The sequence below is a fragment of the Ictidomys tridecemlineatus genome, chromosome 4, assembly GCF_052094955.1.
Source record: "Ictidomys tridecemlineatus isolate mIctTri1 chromosome 4, mIctTri1.hap1, whole genome shotgun sequence".
Lineage (NCBI taxonomy): Eukaryota > Metazoa > Chordata > Mammalia > Rodentia > Sciuridae > Ictidomys > Ictidomys tridecemlineatus.
The window spans coordinates 97539969-97562435 of NC_135480.1; the positions used below are offsets into that span (position 1 = coordinate 97539969).

The 22467-nt window shown below is 47.1% G+C and overlaps 1 protein-coding gene across 3 annotated transcripts in view; it reads left to right on the top strand.

Moving 5' to 3' along the window:
• Window positions 1–22467, top strand: part of Zbtb16 (zinc finger and BTB domain containing 16) — a 180504-nt gene that overhangs the window by 126866 nt on the left and 31171 nt on the right. The window lies entirely within an intron of this gene.

The following is a 22467-nucleotide window of genomic DNA, read 5'->3' on the forward strand; positions in this document are numbered from 1 at the left end:
TGGCTCCAGTCCTACAGCAAAAGGAAAACGGCCATGATTCTGGCTCCTCCTCCAAAAGAAGCCTCCCAGTGGCAGCCTCAGAGGAGATGGGGAGGATGGGAGGAGCCAGCTTTGCATAAAAAAGGAAGAAAGAGCCTAGGCCCCTGCCCCAAGGTGGAGGGTAGGAGGAGGAAAGGATAATGAGTCTTCAGATGGACACGTGGACTCCTTGCAGGTTGGCGTGACCTCCCCATTGAAAGCATAATAGCATTTGACTTTTATAAATATCAGAGGTGATTTGTATAGCATTTCACGTGGTGTGCCAAGGAATTTAACACGAGAAAGCTCAAGCTCCAGAACGGCCGCAGAACGTCATAGGCACTTTGGGAGGGAGGGTCATGTGCTGCTGTTTGTACAGTCAGTGCCCCAGCATAGATTTACTCTTGACCTAATTTCATGCTGTTACTATAAAGGCATGTTTGATGCCTAATATAGAGTTTTATTTTCCAAGCACAGGGCTCTCAGCTCTGTTGGAGCTGCTTGCTATGGAGTGGGGAGGGACAACCCAGCTGTCACCTGCTGGCCCAGACTAGCTTCTTTCTCCTCTACTATTTGCTCCCAGGGCCCCTCTGGCCACCTTCTGGGGGAACTCCCAGTACCACTTTTTAAAAAAAATTTTAATTTTTTTCAGAGCTGTTGTTAGGTTTGTTGAAAACTGCCTGGAAGGTACAGAGACTTGCCATATAACCCTATTCTCTCAGGACACGGCCTCCTCACTGTGGGAACCCATATCACTGAGCTCCATTTCCCAGAGTGAACCCCAAGAACACATCGTTGTCAACAAAGTACAGTCTTGTCTTTGGGTACTGGGGCTTGAACCCAGGGATGCTCTAACATTGACCTATATCCCCAGGCCTTTACAATTTTTTTTTTTTAAATTTGAAACAGAGTCTCAATAAGCTGCCCAGGCTGGCTCGAACTTGCAATCCTCTTACCTCTAAACTGCCAGGATTACAAGTGTGCACCACGGCGCCCAGCTCCTCAGTTGCCTGTTCCTATTGTATATGGTGTGGGTTTGGATGAGTGTAGAATGACAGGTGTTTGCCATCATGGTGTCACACAGAATAGTTGTTTTTTTTTTTTTAATTTGTTCTTTTTAGCTATACATGACAGTAAAATGTATTTTGACATACATGGAGTATACATGGAATGTAACATATATACATACATGGAGTATAACTTCCCATTCTTGTGGTTTTACATCATGTGAAGTTTCACTGGTTGTGTATTTATATATGAACACAAGAAAGTTATGTCCGATTCATTCTACTGTCTTTCCTATTCCCTTCCCTTCATTCCCCTTTGTCTAATCCAAAGAACTTCTATTCCCCCTCCCCCCAATTGTGTGTCAGCATCTGCATATCAGAGAAAACATTCGGCCTTTGGTTTTTTGGGATTGGCTTATTTCACTTAGCATGATAGTCTCTAGTCCCGTACATTTACTGGTAAATGCCATAATTTCAATCTTCTTTATATGTACCACCTTTTATTTATCTATTCATCTGTTGAAGGGCACCTAGGTTGGTGCCATAGCTTGGTTACTGTGCATGGAGCTGCTGTAAACATTGATTCGTACAGAGCAGTTTTGCTGCCCTGAAAATTCTTTTGCTCCATTTTTCATCCCCCCAGTACTTTTCACGAGAAGCATTGCTGCTTTGGGCAGTGTTTTCAGGGGATCTGTGGTGTTTGGTTACCTTGGAATTGGAGGAGGAGAATTGACCCAAGGCAGGCTTGCTTAGAAAAGGTGGAAGCTCCTCACTCAGCGCTTACCTTGAGCATCTGCTGCCTGCTGGACATTTATGCTGGGGCCCTGGGATAAGGATGCAGCAGTGAGCAGGACACACACAGCCTGACCCCCATCCACCTTCTCCCACAGCAGAAATGATGGTGAACGTATTTGGGGGATGGCGGGAGAGGCACTATGGTGTTTGGAAGTGATTTGAATTAGGAGAAAGGAGAACTAGGTTCCTATCCTGGCTCTACCACGAACTTGCTTTATGACATGGGACAGATTGCTTTGTCTCTCTGCCTCTCTCAAATGTAGACTGTGGGAATTGGGCAAGGAAAAAAAAATGCTCTTTTGGGGGTTGTGTGGTTCTGAGCACAGCCTAAGGTTCTGATCCTTCATTGAAGGTCTACACTTTCTCGGCCTCAGTTTTCACATGTGTGAACTATGATTGATAATAGATGGTTGTCATCAGGTCTCAATAAATCACACACGTGCAGTGCTTGGCCTGGTGACTGAGCAGAGAAGAGCAGGTGCCTTGAGTGAGAGCCGTGTACCATTCCTACTTTAGGGGGGTCTATGATTCCAGTCCCTCAGCTGTAGACAGATATTCCCTTCACTTGATTTTGAAGCTTACCCCATAACTATGTATTAAGTGCTCACTGTCCGAGAGGCGATGAAAAATCCTTTACCTTTTGAAAACTGCTCAAGACATTGGAGAGGAGAGGGAGAATCTGATCTTTTAGGACTATGATTTGGAGCTTGGTCTTGGTCTCTGCACTTCTGTGTAGGGGCCAGCAGAGTCTCCTGACACCGCTGAGTCAGGGCTTCCCAGCCAGTCACTGATGGAGCCACAGGCTCAGAAGTGGAATACTGTGACTCAGCCAGTGGCACAGCTGGGATTCAGACAGACAATCCCATAGTTAACCTGATGGCACTTCTGAAGCTCCCTTGTCCTTCCTGCTCAGAGTTGCCCCTTCCTTTCCACAAATATCCCACATCAGAGCCCAGCCACCAACCCCAGGGCCCACTGGCCTCTCCTTATGCACATCTCAGTCCCCCGGGCTTCTGCTTTATCCTCTCCTGTGTCACTCTCTGTCCCTGTTCTTTCCTCTGGAGTGTCTCCCCCTTCTCCCTGGTGTCACCAGCACTGCCCCTTGCCCAGTGACAGAAAGGAGTTAATAAAAAAACATGTGTAACTGAAACTCGAAAAGCCATAAATCGCCTTGCTTTTTCTAGGATGTTGGTAGCATTTTGATTTAATAGTTGGACAAACACAAGGGCCTATTTTATTCAGAGTTTACAGGCCTCAAGGCTGTTATTCCTCCAAATTTAATAGCATTGAAATTGCAGGGTTTGCTATAATTTGCCGATCGCTTTCTGCTCCACCATTGATGTTTATTGTCAGCGGGATGGAATCTCAGTCCGACTCACTTAGATAACATGTCTGTTAAACATTTAGATAATTGTGCCATCATTAACTTGTCACATTATTTTAGAGATTCAAAACAGAGGCCGGGTAAGTGGAGGTACCCAAGGGGAGTGGAGGTGGGGAAGAGCAAGAGGAAGAGGGGACCTCTTCTGAAGTAGACAGAGGGGTTGATCTCACACCCTGCCCCCTTTGTCAGAGGTATCCAAGTTAAGGAGGTGTGTGCTGCAGAGAAGGGCCCAGGCTTGCTCCTTGCCCAGCCTGAACCACCACCATCCATTGGGACAATTGGGCCTGCTGTTGGCTGACCCCAAGGACTCAGATACCCTCTGTGCTTTATTCCCCTTGTGTACCAAAGACAGATTTTTAAACTTCCCCTAGGGATGTGGATGGCAACATTATTTATAATTAGAAAGCACTGAAAATTACCTAAATGTCCAAAGGTAAGGAATCTGTTAATTAGGATACCTGAGGTGGAAAGATGTCTGTGGTGTTTTGCATGATAAAAGCTTGTTGGAGAAAACAAGTTATACAACATGATCCCACTTCATGTAAGCCATCCTGTAAGATTCTATAAGTTATCTTTAGGAATGGGATTATAGGGAAAAGGGCCTTTTAACTTTCTACTGTATCTATTTTTGGATAGTAATACTTGTTCATTTTATTTACGTATTTATGTATTTATGTATTTATTTATTTATTTATTTATTTATTTATTTATGTATTTATGTGTGTGGTGCTGGGGATGGAACCAAGGGCCTCATGTATGCTAGGCAAGCACTCTGCCTCTGAGCTACACTTCCAGCCCCATATTTTAAAATTATTATTTGTAGGCATATACCACTTACATAATTCTTAATATTAAAGTCACTTTATAAAGGAGAAAAATATCATCTTTGCACCTCATTCTTTCTATGGGGAGGACTTCTATAAAGAAAAGCCTGCAAGTTTAAGCAAGCAGGTGGGTGTGGGGAGAGTTCAAGGACACTTACCTCTCAGCAACATTGGCAGGGACTTGTTTCCCACCATCGGGACAGACAAATGGCAGATGGAGAATTCTGGATCAGGCCTATGCTGAGCCATTCACTAAGGTGTGACAGGATATGAGCAGCGGGAGAGGAGTTCATGCTGGGTACAGTGGCACACGCCTGTAATCCCAGCAGCTCAGGAGGCTGAGTCAGGAGGTTTGTGAGTTCAAAACCAGCCTCAGCAACTTAGCAAGGCCTTAGGCAACTCAGTGAGACTCTGTCTCTAAATAAAATATTAAAAAGTTCTGGGAATGTGGCTCAGTGGTTAAGTGCCTGTGGGTTCAATCCCCAGTACAAAAAGAGAGGTGGCGAGGAGGAGTTCATCATACGTAAGTGACAATCAAAATGACCTCTCCCTGAGGTGGGGGCAACTCCCCATATGGGAGATTCTAGAAGAAATTAAATATCAACAATAGTAGGGCATGAGCTTGGAGTACAAAACTGCCCCCAAAATAATGGGGTACATGCCCGCTCTTCCCAGGAGGTCACAGTGTGACTACAGTTCTGTCTATGGGAATTTGGACAGCATGTTATATCCTAAACCCCCAGAACCTTCTGTGACTTGGGCGAGAGCTCCGTGTTGCCAGCTTGGGCATACCCCAGTGACACAGAAAAATAGGAAAAATGCACAAGTCAAAAAACGTAGGTTAATGTTTCCCCAGCTGTACTGTAAATAATGCAGATATTTGGGGGTAGAAAGACAAACAATATAAATATTTTATAGACTGTAGGCTAAATAATGTATATATTTAGAAAAGTGGCTTAAATATTTTATATGCTGCAGTGTAGATTCCTGCTTGAAGGAAGAACTGGGCTTTGGGGGCCTGCAGGTTAAGGGTGGTGTGCTGCAGAGCCCAGGTGGAGAGTATCATGACACAGTGAAAGGATGTATGTGAGATTAAACTGTGAGAAGGACAGGCAGCTGCCAAATACTAGGAACCCATGTAAGTGGGAAGTCTCAGTTTTTAAACTCTCTCTTAAATATCCTATACTTTTTTTAAATGTGGAAGAGAGACAGGTGACAACCTAATTAATAAGATTTTTTTTAACAACGTGCAGTGCAAGGAAATTGAAAACATGCATTCACACAAAAACTTACACATGAATATTCATAGCAGCATCATTCATAACACCCATAAAGTAGGAAGTACCTGGCTGTCAACAGGTGAATACATAACCAGAACATGATATATCTATACAATGGAATATGACTCAGACATAAAAAAGGGTGGTGAGGTGCTATGTGCTACCACAGAAATGAGCCTTGAACACATTATGGCTAATGAAAAAAGGCAGACAGGAAAGCCATGTACTTTATGATTCCATTTATGTGAAATTTTCAGAATAAGGAAATCTCTAGACGGTAGGTCACTGGTTGTCAGGGGCTGAAAAGAAGAAGGAATGGGGAGAGACTACTGATGGGTATGGAGTATTTTTGGGGTGATGAAAATATTCTGGAATCAGATAGTAGTGGTGACAGTTTTCAGTTTTGCAAATTCATTAAGAATCATTAATGGTGAATTTTATGGTATGTGAATTATATCTCAATTAAAATAAAAAGCAACTTAAAAGTATGTTGTTGGTTTTTACAGCCTCAGCCCAGTCCCCCATACCTGCTGCATCATAAGACCATCCAGAGAGAATGCGCTTCGCATAATAGTGATCCTCTGGACAATGCAAGAGACTCTGGCATCTCTGGGATCATTCTATCTTCAGACAGCAACAGGGAAGAGGAAGGCCCAAGGATGCCTCCTGGCCCTCCCTGGCCCTCCATGTTCAGAAATAGGAAGGAAGAATCAGCTCAGGGCTCCTGAATAGGCAAAGGGTGTAGGTCTGACATCCACAAAGCCAGGAGGAGACCAGGCATTTACCTTCTGTGTAGAAAAGAAGCCAACCTCATCTGGCCTGGGTGGAGTCACTCCTTTCAAAGGCAGGACATGGACAGTATTGACCCAGGCAGCAGGTTTTAAGAAATGAATCACACAAGCAATGTGTGTTCAGTGTGGGGAGATTCGAAAATACACACAGAGAAACACGTCCCCTGAAGTCCCACCATCTTCATTCCATTTTTCTTTTAAACACAAATGGAGTTGTAATCAGCAAGGCAGGCTGTTGGGTAATCTGTTGCCTGCCTGTCAACAAACCTATACCTTGAAGAGGGTTTTAACGGTTTCCTAGTGTCCTCCCCTACCCTGATTCGTTTTTTTCTGTAAGCCCCAATGTGCCTTACTTGTACGCCAGGGGACCAGATCCCACATCCAGAGGACATTCCTGGACTGCAGGCAGGAGCAGCGTCTAACAGAGACACAGCACATTATCACCTCTTACCTATCGTGGCTGCTGTCAACAAGATAAACTAGGCTGGCTGGGCAGTGCTGCAGCCACCGTTTGCTCGGCCATTCCAGGCAGGCCTGAGAGGCTGAGAACATTCCAGTCTCACATTCAATCTTCTTAGAGGCTATTTCCCTTTGGTTTTTCTCTAGCCTTGCAAATGGCCACTCGCCCTGGGCAGGATTTGGGCAGGTAATTTACCTCCTCTCCTAATTTAACGAATGGCACTGCCCAGGGGTGGGGGCAGACTGAGGAAAATCTAGGCATCCATTTATTTGCCAAGTTAAAACCAAGAGCTAAACAGCAGGTTAAGCATCTCCATACATTCAGTGTCCCAGGCCCAACCAGGGAAGATTTCCTAGAGTTGATGAGCCCCAAGTACCCCCAAGTCGGCCTTAGGATAAAAGGCTTTTCTTTAGGAATTTTATTGTCGAACGGTCAGGAAAGGTTACCTTACCGAGGGACTGCAGGTTTGGGTTGGACAAAATGTTCCCTGCCCCCACCAGGAGAAGATCCATTACAGATTGGAAATGACTTTGTCTCTAAGTGCCCGTTGTCAGATGGGATGCGCGTTCCCCTCAACCAAACAAATATAAAATGCTTCCAAGCCTCTGCCGCGGATTTTCTATTACTGTTTCACAGGGCTCCAGAGAGTTTTAAGATAGCAATTTGATTAAGCTTATGGGGAAGATCCCATCAGATAACATTCTTTTTCTGCAGGTAGAGATAATGTGTTCAAGTATTAAGTATGTTTTAAAGGTAATTATCTTTTCCATATTCATTTTAGTTACAGGAATTGAAAAGGGGGAGACTTTGCATCTGAAAGCTGCCCCCTGGGCCCTGCAGTGGTAGTGACTTCTGTCCTCCGGAGAACACAGAACACAGTGAGGTTTTTGACAAATGAATGAGCACCAAATGTTTTCAATTTTGAAATGGCAGGGGTGCGGGGAGCGTCCTTATGCTAAAGAGGTAGTCCCAAAGGTGAGCTCTTGACTGCTGACCGACCTCATCTGGTCCCCACTCTGGAATGCTTGCTGGGTCCCCCAACTTAATCTCCTGCATGTCTGGGTAGGGCGTGGCTACTGCTCAGAAAGAGGACTGACCTCATCCAGCAGGGAGCTGCAGTGCCACGTGTCCCACCTTCTAAAAGTAGAGTCTAGAATTACCACTGGCCTACACCCAGCTATGTTAGGGTGGACTCAAATGAGAGGGCTGATTAGAAGTCCTAGAATTCTGAAATCGGTGGAGTCCTAGAATTCTAAAATCAGTGGACTCCTAGACTTCAGAACTGGAGTTAGGGGCATTAGGGAGCATGATCCTGAGCCTCAGAAGGGTTGTTTGGTTTTTTCCCAAGATGACACAGCAAGTTAGAGACATACTGTGTGCTGAACCTGGTCCAGGTCTTCTTGTCCCTCAGTATACCTATAGGTTTTTGCCATCTCCAGAAAACAATTCCATTCCCTTTTCCTGGGAATCTCAGGACATTCTGTCCCTGGAGGCTCTCCTTGGCAGTCAGAAAACGTGGGTCTTCTGTGAGAGCCTGAGTGCTGATGTCCTGAAGCTGGCAAACCTTGCTTTGCCTACCAACTGTGCTAAGTATTCTTACATAGAAAAATCAGGTTCCAGCCCTGCTTTCAGAAAGCTAACCATTGCTAGGGAAGAAAACACATCTAAAGAAGTAATTTGGAAAATAAGATAACTGAATGTGATACATACTCTAGAAATTGAGGGGTGATGTGCTCAGTGTTTCTGATTCCTTACTGTGCCTCAACTTCTCCTGTGGCCGGAAACCCATAGGTGCTCTACACAGCATTCCCTGTGTTAATTCTCTGCCTGATCTCTCAGGAGTCCCCAGTTAGATGGGCTGCAGTCAACCTGAAACCAACTAAGAAAGGATCCTGGTGAGAGTTCACCTAGCCCCCAGATGGTAGCATGCACCATTGCCTCTGAGTGGATTGCCCCGTTTCTATCAGACATCGCTGGCCCTGGAGGGGTGCATGGGAAGGTGATGGATACAGCCTGGGATCTTGGTGCTTGGCCTCAAGCACTGAATCCTAGGGAAGGAGGCTCTGGCATCTAAAATGCACACCTGCTCTTGCAGCTCTAGTTCTTATCCTTCAAACCGCGCTGTACATTAGAATCACTCAAGGGAACTGTACCAAAAAACAGAAACAAACAGAAAGGGTCCCACCTCAACCCACTAGAATCAGACTCTCCATCATGAGCCCAGACATGGATGTTATTTAATGCTCCCTAGGACACTCTTGTGTAACCAAGGTTCAGAACTTCTGGACAGGATAAGATCAGACTCCATTGCATGGCCCAGGAAGTTCCTGCAGTGGGTCCCAGGTCTTCCCCTGTAAAGCTACAGGACATTTCTCCAACTCCTTGCTATTTCCTCCTTCATGCCTCTCCTCCCAACCCCACATTCTCATGTGTGTAGTCTACCTGGCAGATTCTCACTTCAGTTTTGCCCTTTGGGACACCCTCCTCCATCCTGCTCTGGTCTCCTGGCCATGGACACACCCCCCAGGGCAGCACTTGGCCTTCTTGCCACTCTCTTAGTTGAGGGTGGTGTCTGGACCATTCTTTGGGTCCCTGCTGCTATCCCTTCTGCTATGTTTATTCAAGTAGTTGCTCAATACATATTTGTTGTGTGGTTAATCAAAAGCAGTAAAGGGAGCTTCCTGATTAGAAGCAGGAAGGCAGACGCTCTTCTTGTCTCTGTTATGGTCTGGATTCAGATTTTTGCTTTTCACCTGCCAGCTGTATGGCCTTAGATAAGTCACCCAACCTTTCTAACTCTCAGGTTCCTGGTCTGAAAAATTAGGACACCGTACTTCAGACATACACCAAACCTTAAAGATGGCTGTGAGCAGAATATGATCCAAGAACGAAGCAGATTTTTTGTAAGTGATAAGGTGAACCTCAGGTTTAAGGTATTGTAATCATGATAACTCCTCTCAGTACCCCCCAGGGACTTTGGCCTCTGGATGCCCCGTGAGGCCAACAACCCCTGGTCTGTGTCCTCAGTGTAGCCTCCACTCCTACACTTCAGGTACTTTCTTTCCATGGCTTCCTGAGCTTGCTGATGTGGTCCAAAGTCAAGTAAGTTGTGTTCTGAATGACAGGGAAAATATGAGGAAAGCAGGCTGGTGGAGGGCAGCAGGAGGAGGAGAGCCTTCTTAAGACTTTTGACTCAATGTCATCTGCATGGGTCCATGAGATGGCCCCTACATGCAAACCATTCTATATCCGTAACTCTGGCCTGTCAAAAGTTTCAGAGGGAAGAGATACCCCAAATGCTGTAATCACCTTCCTTCCTTAGCACCCAGCACAGGTGCCAACATTCAAAGGTCATTGCCAGGAGCTGACAAGCAAGAAGAGGGCAAGACTAGGGGTGTGCTCTGTGTGATGTGTGCAGTGGGTGCAAAAAGGTGGGTGTCCAACCCTAATGGGGTGAATGGGCAGGGCTGTGTTAGAGGCAAGAGGAGGAGAAGCTCAAATTGAATTTTCTTCAGTGCCTTCTGCTTAGGGTAAACTTACTTTGTGGCATGGTGAATGATTTGCTGGCCATCTCTTGGGGAATAAACCTTTGTGTGCATGCATGTGTATGTAGGCTGTTACTAATCCCCTTCCTTTCTTGGTCTCCTGTTTCTGAGTTTAGTGGTGTCTGGGATTTGCAGAGGGAGGAAGGATATAAAAGGGCAAGACAGGAGACCCTGGTGCCTGGATTCAGAGCCTCCCGCATTCCGGAGATCCCCAGAGGCCCCTCTTCGGACCCTTCAGCTCCAGAAAGCCATTGTGCTCCCTCCTGGCCTCTGACCCCGAGGCTCTGGGAAGCAGCAGGTTGTTGACACTTGGACAATCATTTCTTGCAAGGCCACTGCCTTCCCGGGAGCTCCCCTCTCTGCCTCGGGGTGGTGACTGTTCCCCCAACCAGGGGGGGGTGGCTGAGGAGGAGGGAAATCAGCTCTCAGAGTGGGAGGACAGGAGGGGACCCCAGATTTCAGGCCTCCCAGGCAGCTTCCCCAGTTGTCTCTAAGGTTCACCCCCCTCACCTGTCAATGCAGGAACACCCCCTCCCCAGTGTAAGTTCTAGGAAAATAGGTTTAGGAGAGGCATTTTGAGCAGAATCCCTCTGGTCTTTCTGTGTGTGTCTCATGTTTATCAGGGGTACCCATTTTTCTTCACGGAGGATCGTTCTGTCTATCTACTGCAGTCACAGGGACAAAGAAGTTTCTAGCCCTGGTGCTGCTACTTGTTAAAAGCGAAACTTTGGGGAAGCCATTTGTCCTTGCCCAGGCTTGGTTTGCTCGTTGGGAGAAGAAAATCAAATAAGCCACTTGTCTAATGGGCCTACTATGAAGCACAGTTGAAATAATACGTGTGGAAGAACTTTGCACTCTGTGAGACACTCTGCAGATGTACAATTTGATTACTAATGGCTTCTCTCTAGTCAAGGCTGGTATTTTGTGTGCATTATTCTCAAAATTTCTGAGGATGGAGTTCCCAAGAAGTTTCTCCTCCTCTCTCCTGTCTAGGATATTTCAGGAAACATTATTCAGAAGCAGATGAGATGGGGCAGAGGGACTTTTTAAGTTTTTTTTTTTTTTTGATGCCCCTCTGCATTCCTTTTACCTTGGTCCTAATGGTAAAACAAAAACAAAAATAACCTCAACTCCACACCCAAGAGAGCTGGGACATTCATTCTGTCCAAATGAACTTAAGTTTGTGTCTCTGGTGGCCAGGCATCCCCATTCAGTGGGCTGGAGCAGTACCGTTTCCTCAGCAATGAGAAAAAGCCCTCTTGCTAAGCTATAGAAATATCTCCCTTGTGCTTTAATTCTGGAAGAAGCAGATTAGTTTGCCCATATTTAACCTTTGACCCTAAAACAAAAAAAAAACATTATCAAAATTAGGTGATAAAGAGATTGTGTCTTCCTCTCCCTGCTCCCCCATCCCTGTTTGCAGGGGCTGATTTAGGATCTTGGTAAACTTCTTCAGAGCAAGAGCCAAGGTTTAGAAGGCCAGTGTTGCCTTAGAGACATCTGGGCCTGGTGTCCGCTGCCAGGGCTCTTGGGGTCCAAGGTGGGCTACAGGATGCAGTCAAGAATCGTCACTAAATGTATGAAATATGATATGTCAAGAGCTTTGTAATGTTTTGAACAACTCATAAAAAAAAAAGAATTGTCACTATGGTAGGGTTCAAAATTTTTGCCTGGATTTAAAAAAATTACTTCTCTTCTGAAACCAGCTGGTTCTGTCTCACTCAGTTGCTGTCTGACCTAAAAGTGCTGGTTGGTCTGAAGGATTGATGTCCAGCGTCTTTCCCTCCAGGCAGGAGTCCATCAGCTTGAGGAGTGAGGTGGAGGTGTGTCTGGACCTGAGTCCTCTCCCTGGGTTTCAGTCTCCCCCTCCCTGTCATTGACGGTCATCACAGCCAGGGGCAAATCATTTGAACTCTGAGCCTCAGCTTCCTTGTCTGTAAAATGGCATAGTAATGGCAGTGCCTTCTTCCTCCAGGTGTCCCCGGGACAGGTAACAGGATGCATGCCAAGTGCCTAGCATGGTGTCTAACACCTAAGTGTTCAGCAAATGTTGACTGTCCTTATGGCTGTTAGCAGCAGCAGCAGCAGCATTGATTCGTCACTTCCCAGGTCCCAGTTGGCTCCCCCACACACTCTACTCCTGCCATTCCCTACCACACTCTGGTTTTCTTGGTGACCTTCCCATTTTTGATTCCTCTTCTTCCCCAGCTTTTCTTCGCAGTCCTTTTCAGAGTCCCCCTTGGGTGGGGGTTAAGGTTTGACTCCATTTCACACCAGGAAGTCCAGCTTGCAGCAAGGGATTCAGGGGGGAAAGGCGCTTTGTGAGCTTGAGATGAAAGCTGTAAAACGAGATGGTCAAGGATCTGGCCGGGCCTGGTTCAGGATTATGGCGGCCCCTGGAATGCCGAGGGGCCTCTTCTAAGAAGCCAGTGTCTATTTACAGTGTATCTCTCATAAACCCCAACGCCAGGGCGAGGGCAGGGGGACTCGCCCTCCTGACATGTGATTGATTATCTGGTATTTATGCCATTGAGGACTTGTCAGCGGTCTGGGGTCACGGGGTCATCTCATGTGTCTTGCCGCCAGCCCACCTCCTTTTGTACAGTGTGGACCGGGTGCGCCCTGCACAAAACAGCTTTTTCTTTTCCTTGGGAAAAGGGGGAGGGGGTGGGGGCAGTGTCAATGAAATTTTTTTTCAACCTTTTCTGAATAGTGTCCTTTTAAATCTAAAGAACTTTTAATTAAAAGTAGCAGGAAAATTCATCTTGAGAAGGTTTAACTTACCTTAACAGATACTTTTGTGTTCCAAGAAGCTGGGAGTGACTTTCAGAAAAAAAGAGAGAGAGAGGCAAAAAGGAAAGTTAAGTAAGTAAGGGGTTTTGTTGCGTCTCCCTCCCTCCCCCAGACATCTTCAAAGTTCCCTCGAGTCCCTTCCACTGGCTGTCTAGTATGGACCCAGCTGAGGAAAGCGGGAAGTAAAGAGTCTGCCCTCTGCACGTAGCCATAAACTTTAGGATAGTGTTCTGTGGCCTCGCTTCCTCCTGTTACGCTGATGAAGACACTGACGGGTGAAAATTCTCACCCCGAGTCACACAGCTACCAGGCTGTGGCAGGTACTGGGATGGCCTTCTCCTGACTCTTTCCCAGTTTTCCTTTTAGCATCCTGAGATGTTTCCTGAGGCTTCGGATGCCCAGTGAAGATCAATGTCATGTGGTTGTTTTTCAGTTTGGATATTTGAGACCTGCAAACTACTCCTAGAGTCTGCAGACGGGAAGGGCCCCTGAGTGACCACCAGGCTCCTTCCCCCTGCCTCTGTGCTCATGTTGCCCCAAGGAACTGGCCCTTTGCATAAACTTCTGCAGAGAAGGAATCTCTGGGTCCTCTGCTTGGTCCCCTTGTCACACTGATGATCTGCATGTCCTTCTACAGCTGACTGCATTTGCTCCGACAGTAGCTCAGAAGCCTGTGGCTCTCTCCACCTGGACACCCTTAGTAAACCTTCCAGAGCTGGGATAGGCCAGGTCACCTCAGTTGGGGTGCTGCTCTGGTGTGGCCTCACTGCTGCAGGGGAGCGTTGTCCTCTAGGAACCTCTCAGGCTGGTGACGTGAGGCCTCCATGGGATGCTCTGCCCAGAGCTCTCAGGTCACTGAACCACCCAGGGAAAACCTGGGTGGAAGAGTCATTTGCCTAGATGGAGTGAGTTGTTAGGAGTCAGTGAAACTCATGTTCCCTGTATTCCTAGGTTTTGTTCTCCTCCCATTAAAAAAAAAAAAATGCAATACAAAGAATTGTTTGCTACAGAATAGCTTTAGAAATCCTGATTCCTTTCTATTTCCTCCATTCCCATTCAGGTTAAATTAGTGAATGCTAATTTGGGCTGATGGGACGCGACTGTGAGGTCTGATTTCTGCTAGCAAGGACCAACGTTGACGGAGCTCTCACCATGAGCCATGCTCGTGCCTGACTTAGGTTATCTTATTTCATTCTGGTGAAGGTGAATGTGGTTGTGTACCGATGAGGAAGACCAGGGCCAAATACGAGCAGCCTTCCCTGAGGTATATCAGAGCTAATATTTATTGAACGTTTGCTTTAAGCTAAATAGTACAAAGCATTTTTAAAACATCCTCTCCTTGAGTCTGCCTAAAATCCCTATGAGTCAGATTATTGTTGATATCTTAGTTTTACCAAAGATGAGACCGGCACAGAAGGGTTAGGTAACTTGCCCAAAGTCACATAGCAGCCGTAAGCGGTAGACTGGGGTTTGATTCACAGTGAATGTCTGCAGAGGTCATTACTTAAATTACTTCATTATTTTGCCTCTTTAAGTTGTAGAGCTGGGCTGGAACCCAGAGCTTTCTGATGCCAGGGCTCATGTTTTGCTTGGTCTTTTTTTTTTTTTTCTTTCACTCTCCTAACATAAATTTGCTGGAGAGACACTGTATAGAGACATGTATAAATCAACCAGAGACCAGAGAAAGGTCACTGTGTAATCAGACGCCAACCTGGGTGGTGCGTGGAGAGGAATTTAGAGGACTATGGTAACGAGGAAATGGCATTTAGCCTCATCTCTGGACTCCCATAGTAAGGGGACAGTGCCTTATTCATCTCTCCATCCCCAGGTTCTAACTCAGGGCTTGGAACATGTTAGATGTTCCATAAATGCTGATTAAATCACCACGAAAGATGTAGTAGGGCAGATGGGACTTGGACTGAATTTTAAGTTTTGTGAAAGTAATATTGATAGCCGTTTACTTTTCTCATAGGCTTGGCAGGGGCCAGGAACTGCACCAGGTACACTGTTGTTATTGGTGTTGCATTTAACTCTTCCAACAGCCCTGTGGCTCTTATCCCCAGAGTAGGTTGAAGCTAAAGAGAGGTCTGTATCTTGCCCAAGGATTCAAGACTTTAGGGTTTGTTTTCTTTTTTCTCATTTCAAAATCCTTTTCCTTTCTTGAAACAGAGAAAAAGGCATGAGCGAAGGGGGTGAAAGGGGAAGTGAGTAAAGAGTGCAGAGGGACTGTGCCTGGGGACAGGGGTCCTGGACAGGCGGGCGGAGGAACTTGTCCTGTTTTCTGCTCATGGTTGGGAGTTGCCTCTTTGATATAAGGATTTCTGGATCTGTGAAGTTAACTGTGTCCAGTTAATTGAATTTATAATTCAGCACCAAAATGCTGAAAAGAATGGTCTTTTATGTCCCTTAATGAGCGCTATAAAAACAAGTGGTGAATCTAATTTTATGAATGATTCTTTATGACTTACCTGATAACTAGTAGTTGTTCGGCTTCAAGGATGCATAACTCAGTCTGGTCCTATGCTGCTGCCTGCAGCAGGACAATTCGAGTTAGGAGTTTGCATCTTGTTCCCCTTGAGTGGCCAAGGGCTTAGGTGTTCCCTCTTCAGTTATCTCCTCTGGTGGAGAACCAGGCTCAGGCTCCTCATTCTGGGGGTTGTGGTGAAGTGTCACCTGGCCTGCCAACCTGAGATGTCCAAGAATTTGAGGTTCAGAATTGGCTCTTAGCATGAAAGGAGAAGGCAAAAGTATGGGTGCTCACTTGGATGTCCCTCTGGTAGAAGGTGTCAATTCTACCTGGTGGCTGCCTGTGTGCTAAGGAAGAGAATGGAAACTGAGAGGAACATTCTTTTCATCTTTACTCAACAATGGGAGGCAGTGAGTTTAATATTATTTAAGAATGATTGACTGCTCACATCCGAAATCATCAGAGGCAGGGGGTTGGACTCCATGAGTTGCGTGGCCCCTTCCATACCCAGAAATGGAAGGGCTTTGGGCCAAGGAAGCCCCTGGACAGAGCAGTCAGGGTCAGGGTATGGGGGCACTGATGAAAGAAGGCCAAGGTAAGGTTGTGAGATCCATTTGTTACCATCTCTTCCCACTTCATCTTGGGCAAGAATGGGTCCCGCAGCCCAGAGCATGCTTTTTTTCTACGGCATTTCTGGGGTCTGGAGAGAACACACTGGCTCTCCCTATCTTCTTTCCACTGCCTCCTCTCTCTTAAGCACACACGTGCCTGTGTTGAAGGAAGGCCACAGTTCTGGAATGCTGGGTGGTTGGGACAGATGTGAACACATCCCCATCTAGGTTCTGATTTCTCCTAGCAGAGCTGGGGGAGTGGTGGGCTGGGACACTTGTCACCCATGATTTGAGCTTGCCTCAGCTGGCCTTGTGCCCAGACTGGCCAGTGGGTCGTCTTCTCTCTTGTTCTACCCTCTCCAGGCTGATGAATTGTTGTTAGGGTCAACGGGGTCTGTGACTCAGCTGTTATCTGTGGTCAGAAGGAGGCTCGGTGACAAGAAGGGGAGAGGGACCGCTGCTCCAGCCAGGCGTTTGAAGACTGGTGAACTTTGGCAGGGGTGTGCCCACCCAGCTGGTGAGGCTTAGCCCCATCAACCTAAGCACATCTGTAGAAAGGTAGCCTGGGGCTCAGGCTCCTTGATGCATAGAAGACTGGAGATGGGGGGAAACAAGGAACCACAACCCCAGATTCTCAGTGAGTCTCCCTGTCCACTCTTCCTTCAACACTTATTACCTATTTGCCGCATGCTTACATGGGCACAAAGGCCATCAAACCTGTCTCTTGATTGATGGATCTATGGGAATATAGACTTATAAATAGGTAATTCTAATGCTGAATGCTGAGTACATTGGCAGAGTCATTGGTATGCAGGACCCTGTGGGAGACAGGGGCACCCAGGTGCCAAGCAGGGTAAGCTTTCTAGAAGAGACCCCATGAGACTCTAAGAAGATGCCAAAGTCAGCCAGGGTGAAGCGAACAAGAGATGAAGGCATGGAACCATGTGTGTTTGGAAATGGCGTGGTGGTGTGCTTTCAGTAGCACAGCTGAGACCTGATGCGTCAGAGGCCGCTGGAGGTGTAAGCGGGCCTGGTTGTCTTGTCCCGTGTTTAGGAGCTGATGTTTTATCCATGGGAGAAGAGGAGTCCCCCGAAGCCTTCAAATAAGCAATTAAAAGATGAGCTAAATTCCAACAGGCCATTCTGGAGGAGGATTGCAGGGTAGAGTAGAAGGAGAGGAGCTGTCTGGGGAGCCTCTAGTGGTCATCCTGGTGAGGGCTGCCGGTGGCTTAAACCAGGCCAGTGCCTTTCTGGAATGGAGAGTCAGGGGCACCTGCGGGAAATACCTACATAATTTACAAATGAGCCAGACTGAGATGTGTAGGGGAGGGGGACACAGAGATCTTCAGGAAGGGGTCTAGTGTGGATGACCAAGGCCCTTAGTCCTAACAACCCAAATGGAGATCCAGGAGGAGGGGCAGGTTTGAGAAGCAAAGATTGAAGTTTCAAGTTTGGACACATTGAGTATAGACACCTGTCGAATATCTAGGGAGCAGTGGGGTTTATGGGATTTGTGTTCAGAAGTCCGGGCTGGTCATTGAGATCATAAGAGGAGAGTTCTCCTGTACAGACCAGGGAGCAGGGCATGAAGCATTCTGGGTCAAGGGCAGAACACAGTAGGGGTAGGAGTCAGGGCAAAGGATGCTGCTCAGCAGAGAAGGGACTCCTCAGGCTTCCTGGAAGGTGATGGGGGCAAAAATCCTGGTAACCACAAGGAATCCACAGGCAGATGGGGCCCTCCAGGTGAGAAGGCCATCTACTGTCCAGCTCCTGGCAATTGCAAATTCCAGCCCTCTCCCTTGAATGGGTCCCTGGCCCTGGGGTGGGAGAAAAGAGATTGACAGGCTAAAGATTAGTCTCCGGAGCTGGTTAGGCCTGAAGGGATGACAGGTCTACCTTCCTGCTTCTGGGGATTGGATGGTCTGTCCTCCATTCTGTTCTTAGAGAAGGGCCTGTCCTGCTGCACAGGTTCAAACCCTTCTTGCTGGTCCCATTATCCCACACACCATCCCTTTGCGTGGGTCTCCTTTCTGAGGTTTATTATGCTTAAATCTGTCTCATTGTCTGGAAGGGATATAAGCACTCTAGTTCCTTCCAAAGGAAGCAGAGAACAGAGACCCTGGGCCCTGCCCCATGAGAGCTTTTCATTTCCTGGACCCTCTCTTCCATGTCTCCTCTCCCACACTGATCCCAAAAGGAATGCTTCATTTGGGATGTGTGTCCTGCTCCCCCTCGCGGCCCCTCCTTCAGTGGCTTGGCACTTGGGGACCAGCTGCCGGAGTGATTGACATAAAGCCAATCTATAAATAAAGTCTTTTTCTTTTCTCATAAAGACTTTGTGGTTGAGTTTGCCTTCAAGGTCAAGATCAGACCTTTCTAAATAAACACATATCAAAGGATCATTAGCAAAGCAGCACTGTTAAATTGAGATATTAACTTCTGTCAACTGCTTGTTTCTTTTTTGTTCTGTAACTCATGACTGCAGTAGGTTTTTATTATTTTGTCCTTAGGCAGTAGCATCTGGCTTCTGTAGAGACTGTAAAAATTAAAAAGCAACACAAATCATTGCGAGAGAAAAGCAGTAAATTCAATGATAAGAATTTAAAATTAAAATGTTTCAGCTCCTTTATATTCTGCAAAACACGAAATGAATGAGTTTGTTGCCTGTTGCCATAAACCTAACCCAGCTAATCGTCCGCTGGAGTTTTTCCTGTCTCCTTCGCTCATCACCATCAATTCTGTCTTGGCATGAGGCAAGACATAAAGCAAGAGCTGTGTGTGTGTGTGTGTGTGTGTGTGTGTGTGTGTGTGTGCGCGCGCGCGCCTGTGTGTGCGTGTGTGGTGGGGCAGTGTGTGATGCACCAATTCCCACTTCCTTTGAATGGAAGAGATAACAGCAGGGGAGGCAGGGTGTAGAAACCAGGGTGGGGAAGGAAGTACTGAAGATCAGCACATCCCCTTGGATCAAAATACTCTATTTCCCTTCACCCTTTCTAGGTAAGCTCAAAAAACAAACAAACAACAACAACAAAAAAAAAACAGACAGACCAAAAACCAAAAAACAAAACATTGCAGGTCACAACTATAAGCTAAACTACAACTTGTAGCATCCAAAGTAAATTCTGTTTTTCTCCCCTGTGACACTGTGAATCAAACCCAGGCCCTTGTGCACACCAGGCAAGCGCTCTGCCACCGAGCCATATCCTCAGCCCCCAAGCTAAATTCTTAAGAGTAATTTCCTGAGCAGGTGTAGGCTGCTGGATTAGGGTCCAGGCAGGTGCCTGGCTCTTCCTATTCCAGAGATGCCCAGTCCTCTCAGTAGACTAGGGGGCTGGGGAAATGAAGCAGCATCTTAGGCTCTTTATTTCAGCCAGAAGATTTAGGGTTTCTCTATTGGGGTCATTCATTCTTACTGCAAAATCGAGTTGTGACTCTGGGCCTACCAATGTCCTGGGTCACGAGGGAGATAAAAGTAGATCGTTTTTCTTCCCTGCTCTGGAGAAACTAGCTTTAAAAGAAGAAGATAGGCTCCCCATTAAACAGGTAGAGGACAATTTGAGGCAAACATGTGCAGGGATGTGTGAGTACTGTCGGAGCTGTACTCAGGAGCACAGAGGAGTGTGTTGGGGCTAGGTCAAGGCGCACTTTGGGGACTGGAGTTGGCTTGTGCTAATTCTTTAGTCCATCTGACTTGGGCCCTGGAAGCTCTGAAAACCCTGGTGTGAACTTACCCTCATGTCCAAATAGAGTGGTGGGGCTGGGAGAGAGTGAGGGGGGCACCCTGCAGGTCGCTTTTCACATGGCCTGTCCCAGTCTGACTGCTGGACCCACAGGCATGAGGCCAGAGCGCTTTGTCCTGGATGAGCTTCCCCAGCTCAGAGAGAGGTGAGAAAAGAGAGCCAGGCCTTGGCCTCCGTCAAAGGGAATGAAGGAAAGTGTGAAGATTAGGGGACGGAGGGGTCGAGTTAAGAGGGTATGACTAACGCGCTGGTCATTCAGAGAGGAGAGCACATTGTTCTCTGGGCCCAGATGGTCCTTGGAATAAAGCAGCTCAGGCAGAAGCAGACTTCTGGTACAAGGAAGCTGGAGCAACCGCTGGCTGCCATTCTACAGTGACATCCCAGGCCTGGCCCTGAATAGGGCCATTCACATCTCTGCCGTGATGTTGGGATGGGGGGATGTGCACACGCACGTGATGTACGTAAATATGCCCTTTTATAGCTCCGGCTCTCGCAGGATGGCGCCAGTGTTTACGTGGTGAGGAACGCAGGGAAATGTTTGACTAGGAGCCCAATTCCTTCTTTAGATTCCAACTTGGAGTTTTATGAGTAGTCATTTGTTAAACTCGGTCTCCATCAGTAGACAGGAGCCCCTCCGAGGGCAGGGACAGTGGGTCCCGTTCGTTGGTCTGTCCCCGGTTTCCATCCAGTGCAGGCAGGCTCAGGGCTCCAGCAGAGGTCTTTTTGTTCTCTGTTGCCTTATGTTACTTCTCCCCCGTTAATTAATTAATTAGAATCTAAGTAAAGAAATAAATTAGTAATTCAGCTCACTTGGTTCGGGCTGAATGAGGTGGGACAGGGACACTCGCCACAGCGTCACAGTGAATTGGGCATATTGCAGGTCCTTTATGTCTACCCTTGGAACACTCCACAGCTAACCTGCCTCTGAAGCAGGATCCTCTGTTATAAGGATTTTCCAGGTACACATCCTCCCCACTTTCTCCTGGAGAAGACTGTGGGCACACACAAGAAGTAGACTGGATGAGTGAGTGCCCATGCAGTTTGTCTTAGCACAGAGGCCAGCGGGTAACAGGAGTCTACCCTCTCCCCTTTCTGAGGTCTCCATCCCAAAAGCTCGACCATTCCCTTTCCCTTCACAGAATCCATTCAGGCTTCAGTGCAGCGAGGCTAGGGAACATCCGAGTAGTGACATTGCTGAGTAAATAAGAATAATGAGATACTCTCTGGAGAGCCTTTTCTTTCTATGAAGATGTTAATTAATATGAACGCAGTGTCCTCGCATTCCAAGGCGGCCTTTCTGTACAGACTCCATAACTGTGGGTGCAGCCCTAAGTTGTATCCTCAGGGTCTTCATTCTATGTGGAATGAATTCCTTGGGAGACTCAACCCAGATCCTTCCTGCATAGAGATCAAGCAAGTGACTTTGTCTGAACATTTAAAATTAACTGCAGAACAAACAAGTGACATTGGAGGTGGGTGAAGACACCTTAGTTCTATGTGCCGTTGAGCGAGAAGATGCTGCAGTTCGCAGGCATCCCCCTTCGCCTCTCTGCCCTCCTCTCTCCATGCTGATTTCCCAGCACCCTTGTGGTGTTACAGAAGACCCATGGCTCGGAAAGTGTGACTGCCAAAGTGAGAGAGTTGGGTGGTTTGGGGTGGTGGCTCTTCCATTCATACCCAAGATCTTACACGGTCCACAGGGCATTTTATGGGTACTTTCTTCTCGGGACCCCTCAGAGGGAGAGGTACGAGTAGGAACCTGCAGTCTTCTCTCAATGGACTGTGTTCAAGAAAATAACTGCAGCTGATGACATAAGGCCAAGGAAGGAAAGGGGAGCAGACAGAAAATATGCCCTGGTGAGTGTTTAGAAGTGCAAGAATAAAGGATTGGCAGGTGCTAAGAGGACATCCATGTTACGAGGAATGGCTGTGACCACATGGTGTCCATCCAGTGTAGACTCTGCACTGTTGCCTTCATAGAAAACATTAATGACGCAAGTCAGTCCTGGGTGAGAGCCGAGTGGAAGTGTTCTTGATGTAAGCATCTTTGGAATAGCAGCCTCATTCATTTTTGCTTTTCTCACTGATTCATGGGACTTGGAAAACCACGAAGTCCTTCCATCTGGCCTTAAATGGAAACATGTTGAAGGTTCTTTGGATTTACTCCATTCAGTAACCTTTGCCCAAATCCTCCAAACCCACAGTTGCCTTAACCTGAATGAACAGAAAGTACACCCCACGTTTTCTAATCCTCAGTGACCGCTCACGAGAGAATGAAAATCACAGCTCCACACTCCCTCTGGCCCCTTAGAGGTTAGGAGAAGAATAAAGAGGACTGAATAAACACTGTGCCCCTTCTCATTTTTAAGGCTTCTTTGAACTTGAGAGGTGGAGATCATGAAGGAGGGTGAACAAGGTGTCTGAGCAGAAAAGGGACACTCAGCACTGTGTTCACCACTAACATCTCATCTCTAGATCCAAAAGAACCCTTGCAAGGCCTTTGACCCGGGCTGAGTACAGAAGGTTCAGCCCTTAGGCCAGCTTATGTGACTGAGGACAGCTCCAGGCAGGGGGAGCTGAGGGCCTGATCTGCCCTCGGTGAAGGAGGCAGAACAAGGACAGCTGCAGCCTCTGGTCCATGTCCTGCCAGAGACCAGGACTTGTTGACAGGGTTGACTTCAGTTCCCAAACAGTGGATGCTTGCAGGCTGCCACCTCCCAGATTTGACTCTGGAGTGACACCCAACAACTCA